This window comes from Amphiura filiformis, chromosome 13, assembly GCF_039555335.1.
Source record: "Amphiura filiformis chromosome 13, Afil_fr2py, whole genome shotgun sequence".
Taxonomy (NCBI): Eukaryota; Metazoa; Echinodermata; class Ophiuroidea; order Amphilepidida; family Amphiuridae; genus Amphiura; species Amphiura filiformis.
In genome coordinates this window covers 32,639,554-32,664,169 of record NC_092640.1, presented here as the reverse complement: position 1 = coordinate 32,664,169, position 24,616 = coordinate 32,639,554, and the positions used below count along the sequence as shown (strand labels likewise).

Below are 24,616 nucleotides of genomic sequence, written 5' to 3'. Positions count from 1 at the left end.
TTTTTAAATATTCTGCAGGTACTGAGAATGTTTTGATTTTGAAGTTATGCACTTGTAAAAGATGTTCAAAGAACGTTTACTCTTAACATCAATTAATATCTTCATGAAAATAGCAAATCAGCAACCATTGTGCATTCATGTGCATCAAAATGACGAAAAATGGCAATTGTCGGCTATCATGCTTGTGCTTGAAATCGACATCCTGTCTAAAGTATGAAAGAAAATAAACGAAAATTTCTTACAATTAATTCAAAATGTAGTGAAAAAGATAACGAAATCATTTTCAAGGCCTAAAAACGATGTTTTAGCCTCTTCAAGGGTTCATACCACTAAATCCGCATGTGAAGCGGTTTCCGGTAAAAGTTTATCACGACTATAGTCCCAACTTTGCATGAAAAATGTGCAAAATCGGTACAATATTAACAATTTTAGTATTGCAAATCGTGTTTTGCTAGAACTTGTGAATGTGATCTCTACTAATTTGAACAGAAAACGCGAAAATTTGAGTGATGTTTACGATGATGAGCGCATGAACACACGAGGTCAAAACGCGGTTAGCAGTCGGCCGTAAACACGGGAAAATCGGGTCTTTTTATATAGCGCTATTTTTCTCAAAAAGTAGACCTAAAATATTGTGTCATTTTCAGATATGTTATGCAGAATTTTGTTCTGATTAAGATGATATCAAATATATATTTCAAAGTAAGACCTAACTCGACTTATAGCCTAAAACGTGACCCCTATTTTGCACGTAAAGTCTATGGAGAGCTATTTTGTGGCATGTACCCTTAATTTCACTGAAATGGCTTGCATACGATTAGGTGATATTCCTCAACTTTCGTTGATACACCATTCAAAATACATTACGATAATCGAGCTCAAATGAGCCTAGAATATTACAGGTTAGGCGCATGCACATGCTGTATTTTGTTATGAGTTTGATTTGCATGGCAGTACATGACTGAGAAAGAGAATAAGCATAGTTTGTCTTTTTAACAGTCTGTGCAAGGGTTGGCCGGTTTGTAGTATGTATTGACTGACAGTGTAAGTATAGAGGTTAACTAAGGTGAGACCACCTGTATGATGATTTTTCAACTGTAGGATAGTCATGGTAGCCGATACGCTACGATACGCTACGATACGCTACGCTACGATACGCTACGATACGCTACGATACGATACGCTATATGCTCAGTTCATGAGTTGACAACTTGTCGTGATTGATGATACAAAATTTAACTCATGATCATTTGTGACACGTTGTAAATACGTTCCTGAAAGTTCATCTCTATTGGAATATATAAATTATGATTTTGATTTAAACTTTTGATTCAAATATAACTCACTCACTCACTCACTCACTCACTCATCACTCACTGGCTAATGAAAGTTAGGAGTACCATAATTTCCGATGTATATGAATTAATTCTTTGTGTTTGGATTAAAAGTTTAAATTAGAATCACATTGTAATTACACTTAAAAAAACGGGAGTCATATTATTATTATTTCATTTAAGGCTCTTACTCAAACTTACGGCAACTGATGATAGGCCTACATTATAGGCCTACATACTTTTGATTCATTATAAAGAATTCACTCACTCATCACTCACTAATCACTCGCTCGCTAATGAAAATTACCATTGGAAATTATGAATTAATTCCTTGTCTTTGGATTAAAAGTTAAATCAAAATCACGTTTTAATTACACTAAAAAAACGGGGGTCATTATTATTTGATTTAAGGCTCTTACTCAAAGTTACGGAAACTATGATAGGCCTACATAAACTGATGATAGGCCTACATAATCACATTATCATGTTCAATTTATCAGTTGACAACTTGTAATGATAGTTGTTAGAATTCTAGAGACCGAGGATCAAAATTTTAACTCGTGATCAATCGTGACTAAAGAACAGGGAGTCATGATTGTTGAAGGCATCTCAATAAGAAATTGTTTATATTTAGGCCTATATTGAGTATATTTCGGCAGTAATCACGTTCATAATCCGCCCTTTACACGGGCTTTCACAATAAAAAAAAAAGTGGGCCTACCATAGTTGCTATATCTTCATTCTGACACGAATGGACAGTCTGTTATCATTAGAGATTGCTTTCTTATATTGATCATAATGCAAGGGTGTTATTTGATTGTCCAAATTCATAGTATAAGATCGCAAACTATTCGATAAATACTTCTAATAAATGTCATACAGAAAATTCAACTACGACTTCAAATCAATTTATTGATATGTTTGTTTCAATTTGAGCGATCTGAACCAGACAGCCGTAACATACAATCAGCTCTCACAATATTGACGATAAAGTAACCTTAGTTTCAATGCTTTTCTGAATATGGTCAAATTGAAGCAGAAAATTGAGTATAAAATTGCTGAAAGTAAAGGTAAACTGCGGCTCCATTTCAAAAAATGGACCATTGATCTTGAAGCATCTTAAATTGTTGTCCTTTTCTTCAATTATTTTCAAACTGATTATGGCAGGATCAAGATGGGTGTAACCAAGTAATGTGTGCACTTGTTTGACACAAGACTGGTGCTTGTGTTTTGTTTGTAAGAGTGAATGTTCTCTTTGTCCATCGTCTTTGTCTCTTTTGTGATTGTCCTTTGTACCTGTTCTTAAAATTTTTGACTATAATATTATGTTTTAATTCATGATCGTTGGGAACTGGTGGCCCATTGTGTATGTTTTTTCCCTCCACCAGTTCCAAGAACAGGGAATAAAAACTTAAAAAAAAAAAAAAGTAAGCTCTTTGCTTTGACCTTCAAAAAGAGAGAATAATCATATGACAGTATTAAGATCCTAAACATCGGACATGTTGAGTTCCAAAATTGTTTAAAAAGTAATAAAATACAACAGTAAAACATCTACCCCCCCCTTACAAAAAATTCATCACAGATTCCAAAATTTCAAAGATTTCCTTTGACGCTGCTTAACCCTTTTAAAGGTTTTTTTTTTATTTAATGGAAATATTATTACGCGGTTCACACTGTCCTTATTACCCACAATGCCACTGCGATCGATTTTGCATAGCAACACGACAGTTTTTTATGTTATTCTCTTAGTTACCACCAATTTTGCAAAAATGAACCTCAGATGGTTTAATGGCAATATGTACCCGATCAATGTACCAATAAATCAGAGCTGAAAGTGAAATCATCTCTGAGTCTATTCGCGCACAAGATTTAGCGACTTCCTTTTATTTATATAGACTAGCGGGATACCCGCGCTTCGCGCGGGTCCCCGCTAGATGGGAGCGTTCACCATAACAGGAATAATTACTGAACAGGTAGAATCATTGAAAAGGTACATTTTATTTTTCTAAACCTGTCTCTTCTTACACTTTCTTTTTTAGTTTCTTTTGCTTTAGCTTGTGATTTTCCGTTTCCATGTTAGGCCTATTTATTTATTTAACCTCGTTCCCATTATTTTCTAAATATGTTCTTTCTTACATTTCCCTTTAGCTTCTTTGTTTATTTGCTGCTTGTGATTTCCCGTTTCCATGTTTTTTTATTTAATTCTGTTCTCATTATTTTAGCTTCTTTTTCTTACATTTCCTGATTAGTTTCTTTCCTTCTTTTTTTCGTTCCCGTTCCATTTAGTTACTTTAACCCGTTGGCCTATCACTCGTACTTTTTTTGTCCTCATTTTAATTTTCTTTTTTTTTATAGTACCGCTTCATGTTGTTTGTGCAACAAACATCTTTTTCCCGTATTTATTACGTCCTCTCATAGCGTGTCTGCGGACGTGTTCACCCGTTATCATAATCCCGCGGCCGTGACCCGTCCATGTACCTTTTTGTCCTTTATTTTTCCTTCTTTCCGTATTATCATGTCCACTGGTAGACCCTCCCTCGGGTCCGTGGAGAACGACTGGTAATGTAGATTACATAGCATTAAAAACCAACCAAGCGGTCACTGAAATTTAGCGTTCAATATAGGAGGTGTGATTAGTGTAGTGGCATCAATTTGTGTAGAAAGAGGAATTGGTTTTGGGCGCTGTGAATTGGTTTTGGGCGCTGTGTATTTAGAATCGGGGGGGTGAAGGACTATGACATATTTTGATAGGCTATTATGTTATTATGTAGGCCTATCGTTCCATTATCCAGGCCGGACCGAACCGAGACTGTGGGACAGTCTAGTCCACTGGTCTCTGGCTCGCAGTCGCGTGGCTCTGCGCCGTTTACGCGCCCATTGGCGTAGTGCGCATTACGCACGAGGCGCCGACGCGCTGCCGGCCAGCTGCAGTGACGCGTAGGCTGGTGACCGATTTTCATAACAAAAACCCGTTTTACCCATATTTTCACTGTTTTTGCAGCCAATTCTTGACCGTTTTCAACCAAATAAAGTTTAAACACGTTCCCGTATATTCATCGATCTCCCGTATGAATTTGGCGACATTTGGATCGAAACTGACGGAGCCTTTATAGGCATACATAGATACATAGATACATAGATAAAAAATATAGACACAGATATTAATACATTTCACAACACTGTGTTTCACGCCAAAGCGATCATCAGGTGAATAAATTAAAATTGAAAAACACGATGATCAATGGAAATGGAAATGGAAATGGAAATGGAAACCTTCACGATGAACTATTCCAACAAAAACATACCCATGGCGACGAGTAAAGACTATATCAAGCAACTTCTGGAGAAAGTGGAAAGCGTTATAAAACGAATGCGCTGGAAGGCATTCTTCTTTTAAACCAGGACAACAATGGAGAGACATCACAAAGCGACGACGAAGACATAGAACCTGATCAGTATGGACATTTTGGATTTAGATCAAAACGGACACCGCCGCAAATAGAAGACATGTCAGAGTTCGAGGAAGATATGTTTAAAATGGTGGAAAATATCGAATTTAGACAAGTAAGTGACCAATTTCAAACCAAGCTGAAGGAAGATGTTAGGAAAATAAACTCATCTGATAAGATCTCCGTGCAAGCTGATAAATCAAGAAACATTTATAAAATGGACAATACTGAATATAGCAAACTGTTAACGGAAAACATAACTCAAACGTACAAACTAGCGAAGGACAAAACAGTAACGGAAATTGATCAGGAATTTTGTAGTATTGCCGGGAAGTTAAACCTCACAGAAAGAATAGACAAAACTACGCATAAGGAGGCTTTCGTTACTTTAAAGGACCACAAAGATAACTTTGAGACGAATCCAAAATGCAGATTAATAAATCCAACGAAAAGCGAACTGGGAAAGGCTAGCAAAATAATGTTAGACCGTATCAATGCAGAAATAAGGACAAAATCGAACGTAAAACAATGGCGGAACACATCTGCAGTTCTAGAATGGTTCAACAGCTTAAACAGAAAAACGGAACTAACATTTCTCGTCTTCGACGTAGTAGAATTTTACCCGTCTATTTCAGAAAAACTGTTAATGGATGCCTTAAACTGGGCCAAGCGGTTTGTAAGTATTTCAGACTTGGAACAGAACACAATCATGCATGCAAGAAAGACTCTCCTGTTCGACGATTTTGGCAGAGCGTGGATCAAAAAAGGTAACGATAACGCGTTGACGTAGCAATGGGTGCTTACGATGGCGCTGAAATCTGCGAATTAGTAGGTTTGTTCATACTTTATGACCTTGAAACAAACCTTGGAGCGGAAAGCGTGGGACTATACCGCGATGATGGGTTAGCTGTTCTAAGAAAATGTTCCGGAAGTGACGCAGACAGAATGCGAAAGAAAATCACAGAAATTTTCAAATCATACGGCTTGCGAATATCAGTTGAAACGAACCTTAAATCAGTTAATTTTCTAGATGTTAATCTGAATCTTATCAACGGAAGCTACAAGCCGTACAGTAAGCCGAACAATCCACCTGTATATATCAACACCAGCTCTAACCATCCACCAACAATTATTAGAAATATACCTGCAGCAATCAGTAAGAGAATTTCTACTTTGTCCTCAAGCAAAGAGATTTTCGACCAAGCAGCCGAAACGTACAACGAAGCGTTAAGGGGCATAGTCCATACAAGATCCCGTCCAACAATTTTTCTTAAACTTCGTACCAATTAACTTTCATCGATATACTTCGAATATCTAAAATAAAAAGAGGGGTCACTGAGCTCGTTTTTGAGAAATAACCATTTTAAAAAAGGCTGTTTTTGGGAAAAATTAGTACAGGCGTCTATGGAAAAATGAAAAATCTAGACATATTTTCGATTATAACAAAAAATCTACCCCAACAATTTTGCTGATTTTTTAATATAATATGCGCACTGATAGGATGTTTCATTAAAGCTAATAAAAAAGGGGGTCACCGAGTTACTTTTTTCACAATTTGAGCAGAAATGGCATATTTTTTGGTTCAAAATACCAGTGCGATATCATAGCGCGTCACTCGCAAAAACTTGTCGCAGCTCATACGCGCTAAATTGTCCGCGTATGCAGATGATATCGCAAACACCTGCAACATGACAGTGGGGTGATTTTCTTCGGTTTTATTAACCCTCTTGAATCAAAAGTATCCATTAAGTTATGTTTCACTCAAATATATGAAGTTCTTCAAAAATCGAAAACCAAAAGTGGTTAAGCCAACAAACAAAATGAGATATTTTACATGAATCTGTAATTTCAAATTGAATTGAATTTGAACTTTGTCAATACTGCCGTTTTTTCTCGTTGTTTTGCATATAGCAAAAATACTTGTAGGCCTACCTATGACAACTTTAATGACTTATCCTTCACTCCTATGCAATTTATAAACAATGTTAGTTTTTTGCAGGCTATCACTGAATAGGCCTTTAATTATTAACTTTATTAGCAGATCCCGTTATTTATCATGTTTAGAATGATATTAATATTACTCAAATATCATCTCATTTTAGGCATGTACCCAGCAAACACAAAACATTTTCGACATCATTCGCAAAGGTTAGAAAGGGTTGCAAACGTTTAAATGTCTGGTTATTTAAAGGGTTATAAAGGGTATAAAACGTTTTCAAAACACTCAAAAACGTTATACTGCAAACATTCTAACATGTTATTTCAGTGTTGACAAAATATTTGGCAAAAACTATTTGCAAAACATATTTTTACAATAACACTTTGAAAACACTTTAGAAATATTATTGTAGTGTGTTTTCATACAAAACGTATTAAAACGTTTTCATAACCTTTATATAACCCAACATTTAATTTACTTAAATCAAAACCCAAATGTTTAAAACGTTTTAACGTTTTTTTGTGTTTGCTGGGACAACTTATCAGTAGATCAGTAGACTACAAGTCAGATGTGAAGATAGACATTTAAAAAAATTGACTTCATCTTCATATGATATATATTTCAAATTACAGAATTTTACCTTAAAATACTATTGAAATAATTTCATTATATTAATAATCAGTCAAATAAGAAACTACTTTATAATAAATAAGTTATATAATACTAGTTAATAAGACAAATAAAAAGGCCGTTTGATATCACCCCTTTTATTAAGTTTTTTCGTACGCCTACTGTGCCTGTTTATGGACAGTATGCCCAAGAAACAAAATAAAAATATAGACATAGTTTTATTTATATAATATATAAACCTATAGCCTATATTAATTTTACGTATTATTGATTTCCTCTTGCCCAACCTTTACCAAAATTGAGTTAAATTGTGTTACATTACATTACGAAGTTACACTTTATAGGTAACCAAATGAGAGATGTGTAACGTTAATACCACTGAATTACATCATAATTTTCTTTTCCATGAAATAATTAATACATTTTTTGGATTTCTGAAATGGGCTCGCCTTAGTCTAATTAGGCCTAGGTCTATATATTTTGTTATCTTGGTTATTATTTTATCCTTCTTTTCCCTCATTATTTAATTCTGTCTTCCTTCTTTCTTACCTTTCCTTCTTCTGTCTTTGTTTTGTTTTCGTTTCCTTTCTTCTTTTTATTCTTTCTCACTTCTTTCTGTGATCTGTCGTTGTTATTTATTTGATTGATTACATTAATTTTTTTTTTTAGTTTCCTTTATTTTTAATTTTTTTGTTATTTCACTCTGTCTTTCTTTGTTTATCTTCATTTTATTCCTCTTTTCTTTCTTTTCTAGTTTTCTTTCTTTCTTTCTTTCTTTCTTTCTTTCTTTCTTTCTTTCTTTCTTTCTTTCTTTCCTCCTGAACTTTTTCTTTCTTCATTTATTTCTTTAGTTATTTCTTTCCTTCTTTTCTTCTTTGTTTATCTTTCTTTCTTTTACAAAAATCATTGGTAAATGGCGATGAAAACACGGTACTCTCGCGTAGCTGAACTTCTTACCAGCGCCTGGCGCACACTCCACGCAGTTTTTAGTTTGACGCGCGCGTGGTGGTAAGAACTGCGAGGACAGGATTTCACAGAAATTTCAGTTAGAAACGAGTGCGTACTAGACGCGTGGATTATACCCCTTAAGTTCATGTGGCTATTCTGAAAAAATCCAGTACAGTGAAAAGGAGAATATCAATTCGACGAAACAAGATAATAGCAAAAAGAAGAATAAAAGCAGAAAAAGAAAGGTTATATGGTTTAATCCGCCATTTAGTAAGAACGTTAAAACAAACGTAGGAGGTACTTTTATTCGCCTAATTAATAAGCATTTTCCAAGAGGGAGCAAGCTGTTTAAAATATTCAACAAGAACAGCGTGAAAGTAAGTTATAGTTGCATGAGAAATATAGGCGCGATTATGAAATCCCACAACGCACAAATCAGACGTAGCGCCGATAAGCCACCCGAAAAAGAGTGTAATTGTAGAAAAAAGGACAGCTGTCCTCTCAGTGGAAAGTGCTTATCTCAAGCTATAGTTTACAAAGCCACAGTAAACTCAGACAATGAATCAAAGCAATATATTGGATTAGCAGGCGGTACATTTAAGGAAAGGTACAACAACCACACTAAGTCTTTTCGGCTAGAAAAATACAAAAAGGAGACAGAACTATCGAAATATGTTTGGGGACTTAAACACAAATATGAAAAGTTCAACATCAGTTGGGATATAGTTCAAAATCCAACACCAAAATGAGAAAATCAGGAATTTGTAACCTTTGTTTAGAAGAAAAATGGCAATCTTAAACTCAAAAATGAGTAATCCAAGAATCTCGCTCAACAAAAGAAGTGAGCTGATAAGCAAATGTCGTCATAGCCGTGTTAAGAAAAAGTAATGTTTTATATGGTATGTTTAGGCCTATTCATTTTCTCCATAACCTATGTCACCACCTACCGTTGTGCGTCATACTCGCGCCAGGTGTGTTTTTCGACACCGCGTGCACGCGTTGCTAGGTTACGGAGTTTTTGGAAAGGCCTTTGATCATCGTGTTTTTCAATTTTAATTTATTCACCTGATGATCGCTTTGGCGTGAAACACAGTGTTGTGAAATGTATTAATATCTGTGTCTATATTTTTTAAAATAGCTCTACCATTTATTGGTATCGAGCACTGTATAGCTGTCTGTGATACTGTTACTTCTTAATAGATACATAGATAGATATATACAACATTTCCCTATTTATAGTAAGACTAGCGGGACACCCGCGCTACGCGCGGGTCCCCGCTAGATGAGTAAATGGGAGCGTTCACTAAAACAGGAGGAATTACTGAACAGGTAGAATCATTCAAAAGGTAAATTTTATTTATCTGAACCTGACCCTCTTTAAGCCTACGTTTCCATTTTAACTTCTTTCTTTCTTTTTAGTTTTTTCTACATGGGCCAATTTTGTTCCATTAAAAAAAAATTCTGCTGCTAAGCTTCCGATTTTCCGTTACCATGTTTTTTTATTTATTCAACCCCGTTCCCGTTATTTTCTAAATCTGTCCTTTCTTACATTTCCATTTTAGCTTCTATTTTATTTGCTGCATAGCTTGTGATTTCCCGTTTTCATGTTATTTATTTAATTCTGTCCTCAGTTTTATAGCTTTTTTTTTAAACTTCCTGATTTTATTATAGCTTTTTTTCCCCTTACATTTCCTGAAGAGTTTCTTTCTTTCCTTCTTTAGCCTATTTTATTCCCGGTTTCATTTTGTGACTAAGTATAACCCACATAGTCGTACAGCCTGTTTGTCCTCATTTTGTTTTCTTTTTTATTTATAGTAGGCCTACCTCTTCATGTTGTTTGTACTTTTTAACACACATCTGTTTCCCGTATTTATTACGCTACGGTCGTTCACCCGTACTAATATCATTCATTATGTTACTCTGTGTCGTTTACGCGTGCCATGGCGTAGTGCTGCGTTACCCGCGCGGTATCGCTGCGCTACGCGAGCGGCTCATACGCCCGTGCGACGCGCAGGCCTAGCTTAGTAACTGACTGCTTTTTTTGTTTACCTTGGATAGCAACGGACCACATTTTCACTGATTTTGAGGCCAATTCTTGACCGTTTTCAACCAAATAAAGTTTAAACACGTTCCCGTATATTCATCGATCTCCCGTATGAATTTAGCGACATTTGGATCGAAAGTGACGGAGCCTTTATAGCATACACAGATACATAGATAGATAGATCAAGCCAGTTAAGCGAGTGCCATGGTGCCGTGTTTAATTACCGCTCTACCATTGCTTAAGCACATGATCATAAGAATCGGGAATCACCGTCAAAAAACTTGGCGCTTGGTGGCAAGTAATTTTCGCAGTCTCCTACGTCGAAGTTCACTTGTAGCAAAGAAGAGTGAACCATGTGTACTATTTATGATGTCTTTAAAGGTCACGACGTTCGCATCAACTTCCGGTTACAAATTTCAACTGATTGCATGCGAGCTGATATGCGAGCCACTGTGATGCGAACTGATCTTTTGATTATAATTCATTAAAAAGTAAACAAAGGTACGCCAGAATGGTGCAGAATTGTTCTGCTCCATTAGAGACTAAACGACAAGGAACATCAAGTCCACAAATTAAGTTTTCAGCGGTAAGTTTAAGCTTTAAGGGCCAGTCCGCGGCACGGTCACAGCGGCAGTCAACTCTGAACCGAGTCTGTATGCTCTGTACTATGCCGAACTGCCGACTATTTACTGCATGCACTGCACAGTGCCTTACTCGAGAACTCCAGCTTTGAATCTGCACATGACACAATCATGACAATAAAGTCTTATTCAGATTTCATTTGACAGCTTAACCATCGCGTATACGCGCGCGACGTCAAGCGTGTGCATTGGACCTTGTGCAAATAATACGCGCTGGACGGCTAGCATGTACGCTTAATCTGAATAAGACTTTAGTTCACTGTTGGTAACCCACGCTTTAGAAAGGGTGGGTTTGAAGGGTCCACAAAATGCTTAAAAGGGTGGGTTTGAAAAATTTCTGGTTAAAATGTGTGTCCAAATATAAAGCGTGGTCACTGATAAAAAGGGTGGGTTTAGAAGTCAACAATGCAATCTCAAAGCTTACTGTAATTTCCGATTGAATGACACAAAATGAAACACAAAGAAAGTATTGAAATCCAATTCTGTAGTGTTTGGTCATCTAAAACTTCAATATGTAATTCTCTTTGGATGCAAATCTGCAGCTCCTGGACCACCATAACCACTTATCAGTAACCACGTTTAGAAAGGGTGGGTTTCGGAGTTTTGGTATAAAGGGTACAAAATATAAAGGGTGGGTTTGAAATAAAAAGGGTAGGTTTGTATCACCACTGCCAACTATGTAGTTATGCATTCGATGCTATAGATAGTCTGTATATCTACCTTGGGTCACCGGCAAAAGGTTTGAAGTCATGGAAGTTCAGCGTGAGCGTGCTATGTTGGCTTAGTACAACAAGTCATACCTAGAATATTTTCTCAATTTGAATTTGATCCTTTCTAGGTATGACTGATTGTACGCTGTAAAAAATTTGCGCCAATTCCCAATGCCATGATATATGCGCCACGCTTTGTAGGCTCTGATTGCCGATTCATCGTGGATTACATCTATAGACAAGTACAACTGGTAACCAGCCAAAAGCCAGTAGGGCCTACTGTGCAGTGCCGGTTTGCTATTCAATTGCGTGGTGCATTGGGTGACATGTATTTTCTACATCAATTTCCTATAATGATCCACCCAAAAATAAAAATCATCATGTATATCCCTGTACTAGCGTTGGCTTAGCTTGGTTTCTTGCATGTATATTTCTGCGGCACATTGATTGCGCGCGTAAAAGTATAAGGCCAAATAAAAAATAAAACATGTTTCAAGTCCCCTCCCGCTTCCTTTTTTGAGGTTTCTTCAATTTTATTTTTATTTTTTGAAATTCAGTTATAACTTTTCAAAAAATATGTCTAGGAAGTAGAGATGCTTTCTATAGCCTTGCTAATATACAAGAAACACTTTTATAAGGTTTTGTGAGAGTTAGAGGGGGCCTATCTCTCAGAACAACAAATAAAAAGAGGCCTCCTCCTTTTTCCAGGCATTATTGCATACGCTAAAACAGCTCTAATTATGGGTACTTACACCTATTTTATGATAAAAAATAAAAAATAAAAGCCCCTCTTCCTCCTTTTTTTCAAAAACCGGACGTGAAACATGTTTTTTATTTTACTTGGCCTAATGTACACACACTGCAAGTAACGCTGTAAATGAAGACCACACTGAACTTCAAAGCTAGTGCCGGTGACTCGAGGTAGATAGAGTATGTTGATATCGTTTTTCAGTCAGACATCATTGACATTTTTATTCTGTTAATGTTGAAATTTGGATTAAAGTTATTTCAATCCGTCAACTGTATTTTTTTTAATTTGCCTAATCATGTATTTTGAACAAGCAACATTTTTTATGCGATCGCCCATCGGCTGTGTTTACTTCTGAACTTCCATTGCTATTCGGTGTCATGCTTCAGCAAATCAGACTAGCTTTTAAATGCAAAGGTCTCTAACCTCAAATGTGAAGCTATCGGTGATCAAATTTGTGGCTAGGCTTATCGAGCAAGGCTTGCATGATATGTCGGCATACGGTACTTATTTTTATTCTCACAAAAAGATGTGTTATGAAGTCAGTGCATTGATCGATTATCATAAATAATGATTTACACCGATTGCTTTGCTCAGTGGCATAGTTTCATAGGGGCATGGGGCAATCGATCTGACCCAATCGATCTGAAAATTAAAAAATTGCCGGAAAATGGCTTGTGCCCCCAATCAGACTCAGTTCCCCCAATATCATGGTCGGTGCCCCCCCAATGTGATGACCCACGCTACACCACTGGCTTGGCTTAGATTTAGAAGTACAACAATGTATTATTATTTTCCTCAAGAACGGGCTGTTGTTGACTTGGTAAACTTGTTTGGAACAAAATCACTTACAATTTTGATTTTAATTAGGCCTACTCATTCCCATATTTTCTCGGTCATCTTTTGAACATTGCATTTAGCATGTACTTGCAGTCTAGCTCTGTACATGACTACAGCGATTGTCCACATAGAAGTACAAACCAAATTTGTGGCACCTGGGGTCGATGCTTTGCGTCACACGCACTGCGTGTTTAAAAAAATGTGACGCGCGGTGCACTCGGCAAGTACAAATCGTGCAACAGTTGGCGCCCCAAAGAAGCAGTTAGGCGCATTGCATTGAAGAATATATTCTCATACCTGCAGTTGCCGAGGTCTATTTACTTTGTACTTCTAAGTGGACATGTGGGCGTGGACATCGGGTGCTTAGCAACAAATTAAGCCAAATTCTCTAGTAACAAGTGAGTCAAAATAAAAATATTCCATGCACGCATTCAGCGTAGGTATCACACACATGATGTGCAGTAGTCGACACAATGTGCAGTAGTTTTTATAATTGATTTGTGCATATCAGTACCGATTTACTGAACTTGAGGTGAACTACATATTAGAGTCTCATATCTAGGCCTTCTGGTGTATCATAGACCCACTATACATATGATTTGATTGTTTATGATTCAAAGCTTATGTTATTTTGAGCTATTTTGAGCCATATTGTATATTGTTTATGCATTTTCATGGGTAGGATTAGGCAAATGTTCACTGAATGGGCATGAAAACTGCCACTGCAGCCCTGATACATGTATATATTGGTCGGGGGTACTCAGTACAAATGATTGACCATACAGGGACATGCTGCAAACATTGGTAGCATTTTCGCCTTTTGGTATATCATCGAAACCGTTTTTCACGCCATGGATGGGTTCTTTTTCAAAATTCTCTCAATTTCTTTTTTATAAAAAAATAGCCCAATTTTGCCAATATTTTTGAAATTTCACCAAAAATTGAGGAAAAATTTGACCGAAAATATTTTAAAATATTTAACTGCAAGGCCCATTCATCCATTATTTATTTGTATTATACACACCACCATGTTTAACAAGTGAGCTTGAATGCCAGTTGATGCTTGGAAAGCCATTTTAACACTTGAAAATGTGTTGCAAGTATGAAATAGGCATGGTGAAATATGTACAAATTATTATCTATTTTTAAATAGGCACTTCATGTACTACTGAAATTTTTTTTTCTTGGAATCAGTATTCTACTATATCATTACCAGTTGAGTTTTTGTACCATCTGCTGTGTATTTTAGGTTAAACCTAAAACTGATTTTCAGGTTTTAAACTCATCACAGATGATCATGCATTTATAATTATATGTCAACAAAGACAACAATGCAGTGCACTTCCATCATGTATTTAATATTTAATCTCCTAATTTCATGAATACAGGTAACTTAGTATCATCAACGCCAGGGGCAGAATCTTCAAAGTACAATCTTGATCAAGCAACATGATGACAGTTGTATATTGCATCTCAGCTGCACTTTTGAGAATGAACATCTGCAGGGACTTCTCAGAGATTCTGGCTATGCTTTAAAACTATGAATGATGACTTCTGTTCAAAACCACAGAAGCAGAGGAAGAATACAATGTAACAGGTAATTTATTTATTTATGATTTTTTTTGAAGGGGAGCATGCAGGCATAACAGTTGTGTTCACATTGTTCGACGTACACCCAGCAGAACTGGTGTAAGTTTGACCTTTTGTTGATCAGAACTAAGACATTACATATTATCTGTAATTAGAAAGGGCGGCAAAAAAGGTCACAGAAACACCGGAAGTGGTAGCTGATGTTTACGCCGACCAGACGGAATGCTTGGTGGAACTGGTCGGCATAGTGCTCTGTGTAGGCTAGGTGTGGATATGCGGCAGGAGTAGGGAAAATATTGTGGAATTTTCATCAATGTTAGCGTAAGTTTACACCGGGTGTAACTCAAAATGTGAACACAACTGTATTTGACTGTTTTAGAAAAGGCCTCAATGGAGACTTATTTGCTATGTTACCCCCCCAAGCGGTACCTCCAACTCCTTAGCATCACCCACTCTATTTAACTGTTTTTGAACCACCTTGTTTGTTACAAGTACTGGCAACATGTTGCAAAAAGATGCCCATGAATAGACCTTTTTCTCAGACGTCACCAATCAATCGATATTGGGGTCCAGCATTCGAGTCATCAGCACCCAAACGCGCAAATACCGGCGCCGGCGCTTGCGATCAACTTTATACCACGCTAGGCGCCCTGCGCGAATTTCCAGCTCGCAGTACGCGCTTAGTTCGCCACGGTGTAAAAAGTAAACAAAAACAAAGATTGAATTTTAAATAGCATCGCGTTTTTCCGTATCTTTTGTATTTTATGGCATCAAAACAAACTGGAACAAAGGTAACTAGTATACAGAGTCCGTTTAAACAATTATTTTATGGAAGCTAAAGTGAAATATGACAAAACAGAGGAGAAAATACGCTGTATTTGGTGTTTTTACACTGTGGACACGTGAGAAACGCACGTGTTGTTTGTTTACATCTCAGACCCCAATATCGATTAGGTGACGTCATCAGAAAAAGGTCTATAGTCATTGAAAAAATTGAACAACTTTTTTAAGGGGTATAAAACTTTGGGTTTTTTAGCAGTGAGTCGGTGTGAGTCCAGACCCTATTTTGTGGGCTCCAAACCATGCAATACATTCATATGTATGTCACTGCCCTTTTTGTTGTTCCTTATAGGTGTCGCTGAGATAGGTCAGTATTTGAAGTTATGGGAAGCTAGTTGTGAATCAGAAAATGCACTACTTGATGGTCAGGGTTCACAGGTTTTTGCCGCAGGTGGAAAAAGCCGCGGTTTTAACCGCTTGGCAAAAACGGTTTTTGCGGGCAAAAATGGCAAAAACTAAAAAAGTGATTTAAAGTTCAGATTTTTGATCTCAAAATGAATTATTAAATTAAAAATTATTTTTCGGAGTGTAACAAGACCAGATTTTGTAATTAAAAATAACATGTTAAGAAATTAAAGGCATGCATTTTCATTGCTCACTTAGTGCATCTGGCATATCAAATTCAAAACTTTTTCATTTTAAGGACTTGATGAGACAAAAAATTTGTTGAATGATTCATTAAAAGTTGTATGTTTACTGTTTATGACCTTTCTGTGTACTTGTTAATATTTGAGTGATTATACGTAAGTTTTTGCCATTTTTGCCGGTTTAAACCAGGCATGCCAGTTATTGCCACTTTGTCGGCAAAAACGGAACCCTGACAGTCAACTTGTTTGTGCATGGTATGTTTTAACTGAAAATTTGAAAAAAAAATTCAATGCATTCTGCACATTGATTATAATTTTCTCTCTTGATCTCTTTCTCTCTCACTGTTTTTCAGAGCTCATAGATCTACCCGGATATCCATGTTCTGATTGAACACCTGAATGGTCAGCTCAAGAGAAGTTCCCCTGCTATGATGGTACTGGAGAAGTCCTGTGATACATTGTTGTTTGTTGCATTTTTTCAACATCAGCCAGGATGACTTAAAATGCAGAGCCTATTGATCATGTTGACCATCAATGATTTGGAAGGAAGCTTCAGATGCTGATGAAGTAGACCTGTCCAGTCCTGATGTCACGGACCCTCCCTAGCACTAACCAATTGCCCTACCCCGCTCCAGGAACTGAGCCAGTGTTATTAGGAAAAACAGTGGAAACTTGTTAACACAAAATCTGTCAACCTAAAATTTGTGATTGAACACAAGTAACACTCGAATTTCATAGACTTTTGATGTTTTTGTGTGAGCTAGCTTTTGTGGGATGGATGCATGTGAAATGGATCCTGTTGGAATTACTCCCAATTCCAGAAAAATACAGCACTAATCCTAATCCAGTGGCATAGCCAGAATTTTAGTGGGGGCAAAGCCCAATTTTTGACCACATTTGTCAATTTCATGTCCCATTTAGTCATTTTATTGACACTTTACTCTTTTCCATCCACAAGATATTCCTGAAAAATGTCTGTGGATTTGGCTCACCTCACAGAAATTCTAATATTTATTTCATTATTTTATTTGTATTGCCCCCCCCCCCCACACACACACACATATGTGGGGCTTATGATATCATCCAGATGGTTGCCTGTCTGCTTGCCTGGTTGTTTGTTTGTTTGGCTGGCTGTCTGGACAGAAGCAAATTCATAAATCCACTGTGCAGCTTCAGCGCAATAACCGATCAACTTCAAACTCTAGTCCAGGTTTCCGGGCACCATTTCGTGCTCAAATTTTTGGACAAAGGTGCCAGTTGGGTTAAAATTAACCATAAGAGTCTCGTCTTTCTGATTAACCCGCTGGCATTTCTAAAAAGTGACGTGAGCTGAATTATTTGGTTTGAAAGTGTAGTTTTGTGATTTTTTCCCTTTTTACCAAAAATGCCAATTACTAAAACAGAACTTTGAAAGTAAATGTGGCAGGGTAGCGTTAATCCCCAATCGGGTGGGGGGGTGAATGACCCCTAAATTTAAAAATATCAATTTTTCACCCTCTATATTGGGAATATGTGCAAGCTCGGGGTGAACTCTGACCTCTACTTTTGGACCTTACTCCTACCCCTGACTACACTGCAAAATATTTTTCACCCCCCAAGATTTAACTTTCTCCCCATGTATTTGGATTTTCTGCAAGCTCGGGAGTGAAAAACACAGGAAAACAACCCCGACTTTCGGCCTTTAACGCTCCCTGAAATATGGTATGAACTTCATATTTGCTGTGGGGAATACATGTCACATGTGTATTCAATATTTGTTAACAAACAATTTTGTCTTTATATCTTCATGCACTATTTTGGGTGAAATGCATTATTTTCATGATTTTGTTCAATTTTGACCAAAAAAGTTAATTTTACAAGGTAAAAAATTAAATTTTTAAAAAGAATTTAAAATATTTGAAATAAAAAGTATACCAATGCAGTGATATGAATGTGCACATCAAAAAAGTCAATCATGAGAGCTTCCTGAAACCAGACGCTTTTTACCAAGGTGACCTCTTGAAAATCAAGATCAACATAAAATGATCGTTTTTGCAGTTTTGCCACCAAAATTGACTGAAAATGGTGGGAAATGTGGTTGCTATCGTAACTGACCAACCTGTGACTCCTGCAACTATCCTAAAATTGTGGTACTAGTTCATATAAATAATATTAGTTGCAATAAAAACTTGTGTATAGCAAGTAAACAATAAAATGTTCGGAAAAAAATGACAATTTTTAGCTCAAAATTGCATTTTTAAAGCCAAAAACAAGCATTTTATGCTTACCTTTGATTTTCAAGAGGTCAGATAGGTCAAAAACCTTTCTTTTTAGGAAGTTGCCATGATTCACTTCTTTGATGCACACATTCATATCAATACATTGGTATACTTTTTATTTCCAATATCTTAAATTTTAGTTTTTTTCCATGAAAAATTCACCTGTTTTGGTCAAAAATAAACAAAATCACTGAACTAATGCATTTTCCCTCAATGTGTAATCGTGATAGTTCCACTAATGTAGCAAAAGAAAATCCCAAACCCAATATAGCACCTTGTACTATTTTGTTGGAGCTGATTATACAGTATATTGTGCTATCTACTGAAGGGGCATGAAAACTGTTGATCATGCAGTGTAAAGTGCTACATTTTGTATCAATCGAACCGAACTGTCTGATATTTTCTCTCCTTTATTAGAGTGCCAGTTTGTCTGAGCTTCACTCTTTACAAACTTTATTTATCAAATAATATAAGAAATAAGTTGCTGAACAAGAATCTGGTTTTTGGTGTGAATTTATTTTGCCTCATACATGTAGATAAGGCGGCAAAAAAACTTGTTCTACGGTGGACGTACCTTTTAAAGTTGGGCCTAAAATCAACAAAATCTGTAATATTTTGCAATTTACGGAAATACAAACAAACAATTTTTCCTGATATATTCGGCATTCATTTCATCATTTGTACAGGAAAAATTTGTTTCCCAAATTTTGGAAAATCAGGGTTGGTCGGGCCGGTAGAACAGGTTTCTTTTTTCGTCACCTTAGGGTATAGCACTGTTTCCCTCCTTTTGCCAGCCATCACTAACCATGGCCAGAGAATTATCGGTCTTTGTGGCACAGCAGATATTTACCAAATTTCCTAAACCTCTGGCCTATGACAAAAAATTTTGACATAAAAAGTGGAAATTTCACACAGTATGTAATTTTGTGTGCTTTGCCAATTATCAACTACTGGTTCTTTTAATTTGTGAGTATTCTAGCAGTCCTAAACATGAAAGAATATAATTCTCAATTGAGCATTATTATTTTTGTGGTATCTGAGTTAAGCAGGAAAAGCATAATTATATTAATATTCTGTGAAAATATCCACTTTTACAGTATTCATGTGTCCTCGGGGAGGGTAAAATGGAGCAAGAATTAATTTCTCAGATTCTGGCACACAAAAAATATATGGGAGGCTATATTACAGGCTGCATCAAAGTGATTGATACACATTAGTTGTCAAAAAATTATATATTAATCCCCAAATTTAATATGTGATTTTGTGTTGCAGTCTTGTACATAATATTATATACTTGTACTGGAAACTGTTAGGTAACAATCATTTTGATACAGCCTTATAAGAAAAACCACTAAATGCATCAAACAAAAGCACAGTTTCAAAACATAAGCAAATTTGGGGAGTCATTTTATTTATTGCATACAGGCTGAGTCAAAAAGAAGTAAACTCATGTTTGAGGGGCTGTAACTCGAGATGTGTAAGGAATCTGCTAAAAATGAAAATACCACTGGCAAGAGCAAATTCTACACGTCTAAATAAAAGAACGAATTGTTGCAATTGCTCACAGCAAACTCAAGTTATACTCATTTGAATACAACCAACCATTTTTGTAGCTGCACACGGTTTCACTAGGGGCCTACCTATTATATTGATTGGTAAGGCGCGATATTCAAATGCAAATAAAGTTCTGTGGCAGGTGTGGTTTCGATCAATAATTCCTACATGTTAAAGGGCTCTTTTCAATATGAATTTTACCTCATTGCACTACATTATAATAAAACGGGCAAAATGACAACATGGCACCACAATTTACCACACGGGAGCGCATATTTCTGTCGACGAAGTATCATGAAACTAACTTTAGAGTCCCACTGAAGTTCGGCGCCTTTTTTCGCTCTCCAATTTCCTACAGCTAACCGGGTTTCATGTAAGGGAGCAGTATATAAGAATGTGAACAAGCTCAATGTGCATGGGACACCAAGGAACAGACAGCCGGAAGCTTCAGGCAGACCACGAACTGCTATAAATGAACATTGCTAGAGTCAGACATGCGTTACAGCAAGACCAAAGATCAGCTCAATCCTTTACCCAACATTCCCCAATCAAGCTTCTGCCGGATCGCTCAGTAAAGACTTGAATTGGTATCCCTACAAACTATAGTACCGTCATGGACTTTGTTGAATATTAATTAAAAGCAAAAGTTGTCTTTTCAACAATAAATCCTGTTAGCTCTTTGCTGATTCGTCGAAATTGAAATGGATGAAAATCAATCAGCTGTGTGCAGCTACAAAAATGGGCGGTTGTATTCAAATGAGTGTAACTTTATTTTGCTGTGAGCAATTGCAACAATTCTTTTCTTTATTTAAATGTGTAGAATTTACGCTTTCCAGTGGTATTTTTATTTTTAACAGATTCCTTGCAGATCTTGAGTTACAGTCCCTCAAACATGAGTTTACTTCTTTTTGACTCAGCCTGTACACAACATTTTTACTTTTGCATACACACAATTAACATCTTCAAAATAATTTTAATATCCCAGGCTTTGACCTATCTACGCTACATGAAGGTTACTTACTATTGGTTATGTGCCAGCGAGATACAATTATTCTAATTTCAGTAGTCTTGGTGTTTAGTTCATGTGGTATTAGGTCAAATATCAAATACCTCATTAGCATAGTGGTCAAATTTTCAAAATGCACCGATTCAATACTGTTTTGTCTTATATTACTCCTCTCTACAACCGAAATTCGAAAATAATTTGTTTGAGAAATATTTATAATCTCAGAATCGGATGAAATCATGGGTCAAAGGTTATGCATATACAGTACATATTTCTATATTGGACTTTGGCTACATTAACTCTCAAAGCCAAGGGGACAGAACAATACAAATTATACCAAAATTGTTACTTAAGTACATGTTTGACTTTAGATTTCTTATGTTAAGGGGAGTAATATGACACCAGTTTCGATGAAATCTGACCATTTTAAAAATTTGACCTCTGTGCCAGTCAGTGATGTCAAAAATCCTGAAATGGCAAAAAATATCCTGAAAATGTGCATTGCCTATACATTTGTACAGGATCACCCAAGTAAAATTTCCTGTAATCAGGAAATTTCCTGAAGACTAGCAACACTGAAAAAGTTTTGACATTTGACCTATTTAACTCCTGAACTAAGCACTGTAGAAAAATATGACAATACAATTTTTATTCCCCGTGATCATTGGTGATAAGAGGAACAATATGAGATACATTACAACATGATGGGACTGTTTTTCAGTTTTGGTCCCACTGTGACCTTCGACCCCTCGTGGATACCACAGGGGGCATAGAAAACAAGGCGGTTCTCGAACCACGAGTCTCGCCTGCTTTTGCGTCCACCTGCCTTTGCGATTACTTTTGGTATTTGCCTGTTCAATTTGAGCTTGATTGGACCAATATTGAAATTTGACCTTTGACACCTAAATTTTGGTGGTTCTCAGTTGGGCACAATTACCTGGCTGATGGTGACTGTACCAACAAAGTCGCATGCCCATTTGACAGTTTTTACTAATTTGACCACAGATGACCCCCAGTGACCCTGAAATGACCCTCTAAATGTTGACTGTACCCACCAAGTTTCATGCCCATGTGAGTTTTTGGTAATTTGACCTCAGATGACCCCTGGGTGACCTCAAATGATCCTGAAATGACCTTCCAAAATTTGACTCTAAATGTTGACTGTACCCACCAAGTTTCATGCCCATGCAACATTTTTTAATAATTTGACCTCAGATGACCCCTGGGTGACCTTGGATGACCTCGGAATGACCTTTTGAAAATTTTGCTCTAAATGTTGACTGTACCCACCAAGTTTCATGCCCATACAAGTTTTTTGTAATTTGACCTCAGATGACCCCTGGGTGACCTGGGATTGCCCTGAAATTACCTTAAAATATTTGACTATAAGGGACCATTCACAAATTCACAAACACTTGTATCACAAGTTAATCACGAAAATTTTTCAGGCCCCCCTTTACAGTCCTCAAAAATTTTCAGGGTCCCCCCTTTTTGACATGAAAATTATGGGTCAACCCTATAGAAAAGCATATAAACTCAATTTTTCAGGGCCCCCCTTTGGAGAGTCAAAATTTTCAGGGCCCCCCTTTTTTTTTTTTTTTCCCCCTTACAAGTGTTTGTGAATGCACGGTCCCTAAATGTTGACTACCCACCAAGTTTCGTGCCCATACGACAGTTTGTAGTAATTTGACCTCAGATGACCCCTGGGTGACCTCAAATGACCCTGAAATGACCTTCCAAAATTTGACTCTAAATGTTGACTGTACCCACCAAGTTTCATGCCCATACAATATTTTTTAATAATTTGACCTCAGATGACCCATGGATGACCTTAGATGACCCGAAATGACCTTCCAAAAATTTGGCTCTAGATGTTGACTGAACCCACCAAGTTTCATGCCCATGATACAACAGTTTGTAGTAATTTGACCTCAGGTGACCCCTGGATGACCTCGGAATGACCTTTTGAAAATTTTGCTCTAAATGTTGACTGTACCCACCAAGTTTCATGCCCATACAAGTTTTTAGTAATTTGACCTCAGATGACCCCTGGGTGACCTGGGATGACCCTGAAATTACCTTTAAAAAATTTGACTATAAGGGACCATTCACAAACCACTTGTAAGGGGGGCCTGATGCAAAAAAATTCATCACGAAAATTTTTCAGGCCCCCTTTACAGTCCTCAAAATTTCAGGGCCCCCCCTTTTTGACATGAAAATTATGGGTCAACCCTATAGAAAAGCATATAAACTCAATTTTTCCAGGAAAATTTGTGGTCATTTTTTTCAGGGCCCCCCTTTGGAGAGTCAAAATTTTCAGGGCCCCCTGGTTGCATCAGGCCCCCCCTTACAAGTGTTTGTGAATGCACGGTCCCTAAATGTTGACTACCCACCAAGTTTAGTGCCCATACGACAGTTTTTAGTAATTTGACCTCAGATAACCCCTGGATGACCTTGGGTGACCTTGACCCACTAACCAATACAAACTTGTTCTGTCTGGGGTCAAGATGCACCCACCCACCAAGTTTGAAGAACGTGTGACACTTAGTCTCCGAGAAAATAGGTTTTTGCATTTTATGCATAAATTATGCTAATTAGGTACTTAATTACTATATTTTGCGAGAAAACCGAATCAGGTCGAGATCCTCTGGTCATGCTACCCCCTACCAAGTTTCATCATCATAGCGCTTAGAGTTCTTACGGATCCCCAGATACAGCTCCACAAGGCGAATTTCTTCAGATTTCCTACCATATTTGTAAAAGCGTTCCGCATAAATTATGTAAATTAACAACTAAATGCACATACTTTTCGCCGAAAAACTAATCATGTGATTAGCAGGTGTGTATCATTTCTGTCACCAGGTTCCGTTACCCGACAGATCTTGAAGTAGTCTGTCCACAAACGCCGCTATCAATTTACGCTGATTTTCGCATAAATGATGCAAATTAGCTATGTTAATTTGCATATTTTTTACCGAAAACATATGTTACTGAGCAAACTCAGATATCCTTCCTCTCACCTAGTAGCGTCCCCGTAGGTCTTACGGTTCCCTAGATACAGCTCCGGACATACACACACATCCACACCCCACCCCCACATCCATCAATCCATCCACACAGACAGACAGAAATAGTGATTACTAAGTCCCATCCTGAAGTTCAGGCGATACAAAAATGGAACCAATCAACTGATGATAGACAAATACACCACTAATCATGCAGTGTAAAGTACTTAGTACTATCTATTGAAAGTAACACTCAAATACTATACTGATTATGCAGTGCATAGTGCTATCTACTGAAGATAACAGATCCACTGATTACAGTGGATAGTGCTATCTACTGAAGATAACAGATCAAATTATTACAGTGCATAGTGCAATCTACTGAAGACAAGAAAATCATTACTGTAAACTCGCACAGCTGATCATACAGTGCATATTAGTGCCATCGACTGAAGATAACTGATTACAGTGCATAGTGCTATGAAGATAACTG

General features: G+C 37.0%; 1 long non-coding RNA gene across 1 annotated transcript; it reads left to right on the top strand.

The window, feature by feature from the left end:
• The first annotated feature begins 10,828 nt into the window (after positions 1 to 10,828).
• On the top strand, positions 10,829 to 17,593 carry LOC140168254 (uncharacterized). Its single transcript, XR_011861171.1, has 3 exons — positions 10,829 to 10,930; positions 14,672 to 14,880; positions 16,654 to 17,593. It is a non-coding gene; the product is annotated as an uncharacterized lncRNA (long non-coding RNA).
• The last annotated feature ends 7,023 nt before the right edge of the window (positions 17,594 to 24,616 follow it).